This window comes from Triticum aestivum, chromosome 5B, assembly GCF_018294505.1.
Source record: "Triticum aestivum cultivar Chinese Spring chromosome 5B, IWGSC CS RefSeq v2.1, whole genome shotgun sequence".
Classification (NCBI taxonomy): Eukaryota; Viridiplantae; Streptophyta; class Magnoliopsida; order Poales; family Poaceae; genus Triticum; species Triticum aestivum.
The window spans coordinates 407,404,248-407,412,071 of NC_057807.1; the positions used below are offsets into that span (position 1 = coordinate 407,404,248).

The 7,824-nt window shown below is 44.6% G+C and overlaps 3 non-coding genes and 1 pseudogene across 3 annotated transcripts; all 4 read left to right on the top strand.

Annotated features, from left to right (window-relative positions):
* The first annotated feature begins 6,960 nt into the window (after positions 1 to 6,960).
* Positions 6,961 to 7,049, top strand: LOC123118216 (uncharacterized; annotated as a pseudogene).
* Positions 7,050 to 7,200: 151 nt separating this feature from the next.
* LOC123118217 (small nucleolar RNA R44/J54/Z268 family) lies at positions 7,201 to 7,290 on the top strand. The gene has a single exon (XR_006457774.1). It is a non-coding gene; the product is annotated as a small nucleolar RNA R44/J54/Z268 family (small nucleolar RNA).
* Positions 7,291 to 7,345: 55 nt separating this feature from the next.
* Positions 7,346 to 7,423, top strand: LOC123118327 (small nucleolar RNA snoR122). The gene has a single exon (XR_006457872.1). It is a non-coding gene; the product is annotated as a small nucleolar RNA snoR122 (small nucleolar RNA).
* A 68-nt stretch (positions 7,424 to 7,491) lies between these two features.
* On the top strand, positions 7,492 to 7,563 carry LOC123118212 (small nucleolar RNA Z267). The gene has a single exon (XR_006457772.1). It is a non-coding gene; the product is annotated as a small nucleolar RNA Z267 (small nucleolar RNA).
* The last annotated feature ends 261 nt before the right edge of the window (positions 7,564 to 7,824 follow it).

Here is a 7,824-nt window from a genome sequence, read left to right on the forward strand (position 1 = left end):
GAGGGCGGCGGCGGGGCGACGCGGGCTCGGAGGGCCCCGCGTGGGCCTGCGGGCCGGCGGCGGTGGCGATGTGGTCCTGCCACGTGGCGCGACCCGGCTGGCTGAGGCGGGCGGCGGCGGACGTTGTCCGGCCGGGGCGGACACGTCCGTCGGCGCGGATCTGGCGGGGATGATTTTTTTTAGGGTTTCGGGGAGAGGGAGAGATCCGAAAACGGAGGGGTGTATATATAGGCATAGAGGGAGCTAGGAGAGTCCAAATGAGGTGCGGTTTTCGCCCACACGATCGTGATCGAACGACCGAGACGATGGAGCAGAGTTTGGTGGGTTTTGGGCCAAATTTGGGGGGTGTTGGGCTGCAACACACACGAGGCCTTTTCGGTCCCTCGGTTAACCGTTGGAGCATCAAACGAAGTCCAAATGATACGAAACTTGACAGGCGGTCTACCGGTAGTAAACCAAGGCCGCTTGGCAAGTCTCGGACCAATCCGGAAATGTTTAATCCCCGCACACGAAAGAAAGCTAGAAATGACCACCGGAGGAGAACGAAGCGCCGGAATGCAAAACGGACAACGGGGAAAATGATCGAATGCATGAGATGAACATGTATGCAAATGCAATGCACGTGATGACATGGTATGAGGTGCATGAAAACGAAAACAACACACGGAGACAAGGACCCGAACCCGAGAAATAAATATAACTTGACACCGGAAACGGCAAGAGTTGGAGTACAAATGGGGAAAGTTACATCTGGGGCGTTACACATAGTTGGTGTGCATCAGGGGAGCGCCATCGTCCCACAAGCAAGGAAACGCCTAATATCCCGGGATGGGAGGATCAATGTTGCAGCTAACCCAGCAGCGACCCCACCTGCGGGGTTTGTTACTGATAAAGTACTACTGATCGAGAACACTGGAGGAGAGCAGGTGGACAAAACTTTGATGAGTACCCCACAAAAGATCCATGATAATAAAAGGCAAAAAGTTGATGCTGTAGGAGCAACAAATGATTTATCGGCGTCCTCCTCCAGGGAGGGTCGCCGGGGACAATGAAACTCATAAGCTGGAACTGTCAGGGGCTCCTGGGGACCCCGAGGTTCGTTCGCTTCTGGATATCCAGAGGCGGCATAATCCGGATGTGTTTTTTCTGTCCGAGATGCATTTGGATGAAGATAGGGTAGAAGATTTGAGGAGAAGGATGGGCATGGATTACAAAATTGTTGCACCATGTCTCGATGGTAGAAAAGGTGGATTGCTTCTAGTCTGGAAGAAGGAGATGAGGATCTACTCCCGGACTACTACCTTTAGTGTCATCGATGTGACAGTTGAAGAACGGGATGGAAGAGAATGGAGACTCTCGGACATTTATGGGGAACCCGACTGGGATAATAAGGACCGTACGTACCACCTGCTATGGGACTTGCATGCTCAATTTGGCCTCCCGTGGGTTGCCATTGGCGATTTCAATGAGATATTACTCTCTACAGAGAAGGAGGGTGGAGCGCCGCGACAACAGGCGAGACTCCAAGATTTCCAAGATGCGTTGTCTGATTGCTCTTTGGAGGACATAGGATACCATGGCGATAAATTCACATGGTTCCGAGGTGGTCCGAGGGGACACTTAGATTGGGTTGTCTCTAACGCAGAATGGATGGAAATGCACCCCTTGTGTGGAATGTGCAATCTTGATATGGGGAAATCGGATCATAGGTCGATATGCCTGGACACTGAATACTTGGCCGGCGTGGCAGCTCCAAGGAAGCAGCCAAGACGTGTGTTTGAGGCCTGTTGGTTAGTCGAGGAAACAGTGGAAGAAGTAATTAAAACGGCGTGGCAAAAAGCGATCACTCAGGAGCTGTGCCCTTCGCCCAGCTCTAAGCTTGCGGTTGTTCATAGAGACTTACATGATTGGAATCGCAAAGTGTTTAAAGGGCCACGTGCTCACCTACGAGCGGCACAGAAGGAGCTAGAAAATCTAATGCGCTCATCGTTGGATCGCAAAGTGTTGAAAGGGCCACGTGCTCTCCTACGGGCGGCACAGAAGGAGCTAGAAAATCTAATGCGCTCATCGTTTACGCCTGAGACAAGTTTGAAACAGAAGGACCTGACGGTGTTGATTGAGAACCTACTCGAGCAAGAAGAAATATACTGGGCACAGCGTGGGCGAGTGAACTGGTTGCGCCGAGGAGACCGTAACACAAAGTTTTTTAATCAATCAGCTTCAGCTCGTAGGCGCCGTAATCTGATCAAAAAACTGAAAAATAATAATGATGCTTGGGTTGAGGGTAATGATAACCTCAAGCCCCTTATTTATGATTACTTCCAGAGCCTTTTTAACTCGGATGCAAGGGTAATCGATGAAGGACTAGTACAGTATATTAAGTAGGTTGTATCTGAGGATATGCATAGGATACTAATGGCACCATTCAAGAAGGAGGATGTAGAACATGCTCTCTTCCAAATAGGAGATATGAAGGCGCCCGGACCGGACGGATTACATGCTATTTCTTTAGACGGTTCTAGCATATTATAGGTGATGAGCTGACAAGAGAAGTCCTTGATGCGATCATCAACAAAAAAATTCCCGAGGGGTGGAATTCTACAAATGTTGTGCTCATCCCAAAGGTGGACAACCCGGAGGTACTAACTCAGTTTAGACCCATTAGCTTATGTAATGTGGTCTACAAAATTATATCTAAGATGCTAGCAAACAGACTCAAGAAGATCTCGCCAGAGGTAATCTCCCCAAATCAGTGGACATTCGTTCCAGGTAGATTAATTACAGACAATGTGCTAGTGGCTTATGAGTGCTTTCATGCAATAAAAAAGAAGGCCCATGGATCTAATGGTGTTTGTCCAGTCAAGCTGGATATGCTCAAAGCGTATGATCGAGTTGAATGGGGCTTCTTACAGAGAATGATGTTGAAACTGGGCTTTAACCCGAGTTGGGTGGAAATGATTATGGAGTGCGTTTCGTCTGTAAGCTATAGGATCGGGTTTAATGACACAGAGACTGATGAGTTCATGCCCATGAGGGGGCTTAGGCAGGGGGATCCGTTATCCCCTTACCTATTTCTATTATGCTCTGAGGGTTTGTCCAGTTTACTGGCCCATGAAGAAAGCATTGGTGGAATGGAAGGTATAAGGGTTTGCAGGGATGCGCCCTCAATCTCACACCTTCTTTTTGCCGATGACTCACTTATTCTAATGGAAGCAACATATCAAAACGCACATACCTTGAAGAGGATATTAGATACTTATTGTGCAAGCTCAGGTCAGCGGGTTAGTAATGCAAAATCCAGTATTTTTTTCAGCCCTAATACTGGAGTGTTGGTCAGGGAAGGTGTGTGTGGCATCTTGGATATCCAACGAAAGCACTGACTGACAAGAACTTGGGTCTCCCGACAATGGTCGGAGTGGACAGGAGCGACTGGTTCCAACACGTTATTGATAGAGTTTGCCAAAGGTTGAAGGGATGGAAGGAAAAAACACTATTAGTACAAGGCAAAGAAGTTTTGGTGAAATCGGTGGCACAAGCAATCCCTTCTTATGCTATGTTTGTCTTCAAATTACCCAAGGGGGTTTGCAAGTCAATAACAGATGAGATCTCAGGTTTTTGGTGGGGTGATGGAGAGAAAAATAAAATAAAATGCACTGGTTTGCATGGTGGAAATTATGTGTTCCAAAGAAGAAGGGTGGCATGGGGTTTAGGGACCTTCACAACTTTAATCTTGCTATGTTAGCAAAGCAGTGTTGGCGACTTCTTCAAAATCCTGAATCTCTGTGTGCACGTGTTCTGAGTGCTAAGTATTATCCAAACGGTGACATTCTGATGGCAGGGCCCAAAAAGGGCTCATCATTCGCTTGGCAAAGCATTGTTGCAGGTATACAGACCTTCAAGCGAGGGTGTATTTGGCGGGTAGGGTCTGGCTCACACATTAACATATGGGATGATCCCTGGATTCCTTCTAGTGAGTCAAGAAGGATCATCACACCAAAGGGAGGAACTATAGTGTCAAAGGTTGAAGAACTAATACACCCGCACACGGGTCAGTGGGATGTGGAGCTCCTTCGAGACAATTTTTTACCCGTGGATGTTACTAGAATCTTACAAATTCCTTTGCATGTTGAAGCTGTAGAAGATTTTGTTGCTTGACAGTTTACAAGGTTTGGTACTTTTTCGGTGTGATCTGCTTATCACGTGGAGTTCAACCACCAGTTTGGTCGCCACTATGGTCGATTGGATGCCCCAGGTGGTTCTCGGATCAACCTAGTGTGGAAAAAGCTATGGCATCTCCGTGTCGCGGAAAAAATCAAGCACTTTGGATGGAAGGTTCTAAAGGGGGTGTTGCCATGCTTCGGTGTTCTATCTGGAAGACATATTCCTGTAGTCCCCCAATGTCCCTTCTGAAAAATTGGCTTGGAGGATATACAACACTGCATCTTCACATGTTCAAGGGCCATGGAAGTGTGGAATGAACTTCAGCTGGCAGATACTATTTAGAAGGCAGTGCTACAAGATCGCTCGGGGTCCATCACTCAGGAGATCCTCCTACAATCTGATTTTGTGATACATGAAATCCCGGCAGCAGAACTCATACTAGTGGCAATGTGGTACATTTGGTGGCAGCGGAGACAAGCGGTGAAGGGGGAAACCATACAGACTCCTGACAGAACGACCCTATCGATTAGGGTATTGGCCACAAACTTTGTTCGAGCAAACTCTTCAAACCAGCCAACCCGAAAGTTAGACCAGATATGGAGGAAACCTGACTCGGGTTTTGTGAAAATTAACGTGGATGCATCATTCCATGCTGATACAATGGCCGAGGCTTGTGGAGCCATGGCGAGAGATGAACATGGGAACTTCATTGCACCGACGAGCTGGGTTCTGCCTCATGTCATTTCGGCAGATTCCGCAAAAATAAATGCAATCAGGTATGGTTTTATCCTGGCTGCTAATGTAGGGTGCACCAAAATTGCTATTGAATCAGACAACTTGAATGCTCTTGAGGCGGCTTCAAACCCAGAGGCATACATGGGCGGTGACGCTGCAGTTATAACCGAAGCAACAATCTTGGAGATGGAGTTCTCTGATGTTACCTTTGTTCATTGCTGTAGGGAAGCCAACCTAGTAGCTGATAGCTTGGCAAAACATTGCTTTAGTGCTAGAGTTTCAGAATTTTGGGACTCTTTCCCCCCTGACTTTATTCTTCCTAAAATTGAAAAACGATATGGCCATCATTTGAGGAATAAAGTTACTGATGTTTGAAAGAAAAAACAAGGAGAAAAAGAGAGTCAAACAGAGACCTGCGTTTTTTATTTATGGTCAAGCAAGGAAAAAAAGAGAGTCAAAGAGTGACCTGCATTATTTTTTTCTGAGAACTAAAGAGAGACCCGCGTGAGGTTGAAACAAAAAGAGGAGACGTGATAAACCGGTCATTTCCTATTTAGCGCTGCAGGCGCCCGTTTGTGTGCATTTCGCAAACTGGCGCATGCAGCGCTCCGTGATGGGCCGACCCATGTAGGGATGCCTGAGGTTTTTTCTTCTTGTTTTTAGAACGCAAAAAAAACTATGCACTAGGTTGCAACGCGAACCTGGGACCTCGCTCATCGCTACATGCATCCCTTACCACCCCACCACGCAACTGATCCTGAAAAGTTACAATGTTTTCTTTCTTTTATTCTCCCTTGTTTCCTTTTTTTCCTTTTTCCTTTTTTCTTTTTTCCTTTTTCCTTTTTGTACGACCAGGTTCCCCTTGCACCCCTTTGAATTCGATGAACTTTTTTTCAAATTGGATAAACTTTTTTGAAATTCTATCAACCTTTTCAAATTGGATGAACCTTTTTCCAATTTTCATGAACTTTTTTTCAAAATCAACGAGCTTTTTTTCAAAATCGATGATCTTTTTTCAATTTTGATGAATTTTTTCAAATTGATGAACTTTTTTCAATTTAGATGAACTTTTTCTAAGTTCATGAACTTTTTTCAAAATCAACAAACTTTTTTCAAAATCAGTGAACTGTTTTTTTCAAATTTGATGAACTTTTTTATTCAAAATCGATTAACTTTTTTAAGTTGGTGAATTTTTTGTTCAAAATCGGTGAACTATTTTCAAAATCAATGAACTTTTTCCAAAATTGTGAACTTTTTTCGAAATTTCATGGACTTTATCCTAAATTTTGTGAAATTTTAGAAATTTGTGAAGTTTTCTCAAATTCATTTTTTTGTTTGTAGGAACCTTTTCAGTTTTATGAACTTTCTTTGAAATGCACGTTTTTTATATTGTGCATTCATTTTTCTTTTTTTATTTCATTTCATCATAAAATAATAAGCATATAGGCTGTGTATATAGTAAGGATATTTGTCCTCCAAATGAATAGTATATGGGAGGTTGGCTGAGTGCTGGGTTCCAATGTTACCTCATGGGCGTTCAGAGATCGAATCCTCGCCCTACCGCACATTTTCTCAATTTTTGTTACCTAGCTGTGCGTCGCTGCGTTTCCTGGGCCGGCCCAGTTCGCGTTCCTGCAGGCGCTTACAGCGCCGTATTACCGAGCCGAGATTGTTCGGTCACATAACTCGGCCACTACAATAATTTTTTTGAGACAGCCCACTACAATAACTTGATACGCCGAGTCCTTCAGATATATAGCCCAGCAGGCCCACGTTCGAAAACCCTAGATGTTCCGCCGCACCTATATATACGCAAGCCGTAGGGATCAGGAGGCATCGCCCAGCCCCCACCGCCCGCCGCCCTCGGTTTATTTCTTTCTCTCGAGTTTTCAATTCGTTTCTCCCCCTTTTGGTTCCTCTAATCTTCCTTGCGGACGGATGAATGGCGCACGATACGACAACACAGCAGGTAGAATAAAAAATCGTGCGTCAATCGTCCAGCAGATGTCGTTTGTGAAGTAGTTTAGCTTGCGGATTGAGTAGTTTCTTGGTTGGGGATCCATGGAAGCAAGTGATGATAGCAAGACAGGGACATCAGAACCCTTTGGGGTTATGACAGACTACGTCTATAATGGGAATCTCTCTGATGTTTTCAATTTCCCAAGCCAGGTTGTTCTGTTTTTGAGTAGATTTTTTATTTCTTTCAGATCTGTCTCTGTTTGTGTTTGCTCTTATTCTTTTGAATCGTGTTTCTCGTTCGCCAGCTGTGTTTTAGGCGATTCGGATCTTGGTTGGGAATCCATGGAAGCAGGTGATGACAATCAGACAGGGACATCAGAACCATCTAATGGTTATGATAGACCAAGTCTATAATGGGAATCTCTCTGATGTTTCTGTTTTCCAAGTCGATTCGAGATTTTGATTTTGTTTTTCATGGGATTTGACTGGCTGCCGATGATGCATAAAAATGCACGTATTATCGGATTGTTCCATGACGATCAAACACATTGTCACTACCACTGAGGCAGCTACTTTGAATTTATGGTTATTGTTCTGATTTCTATTGCCTGGTTTGTTTAATTCGTGGATTGGAGCGAATTGCCTGTGATGGTGTTAAATATACTTTGCAGCTTCAGCTATGAAAAAAACTACAATCTGAGGCTTTTTGCATCCAATCCATCGTTTATCACTCAATCAGTTTTATCTTTTTTTTAACATAATTTGGATCTGGCAAAACAGAACCTTGCTCTCTTATTTAACATTTTCTCTATCAACGAATAAACTTGTCCTTGTACTTGAAACACCTAAAATTTGTTATCTGTTCACCTGTTAAATACTACTCCAAAAAATTTAGGCTCTGCTAAAACATGTGGTAAATTTGTGAGTAGTATTTAACAGGTGAACAGCTCACAAATTTAACAGGTGAGC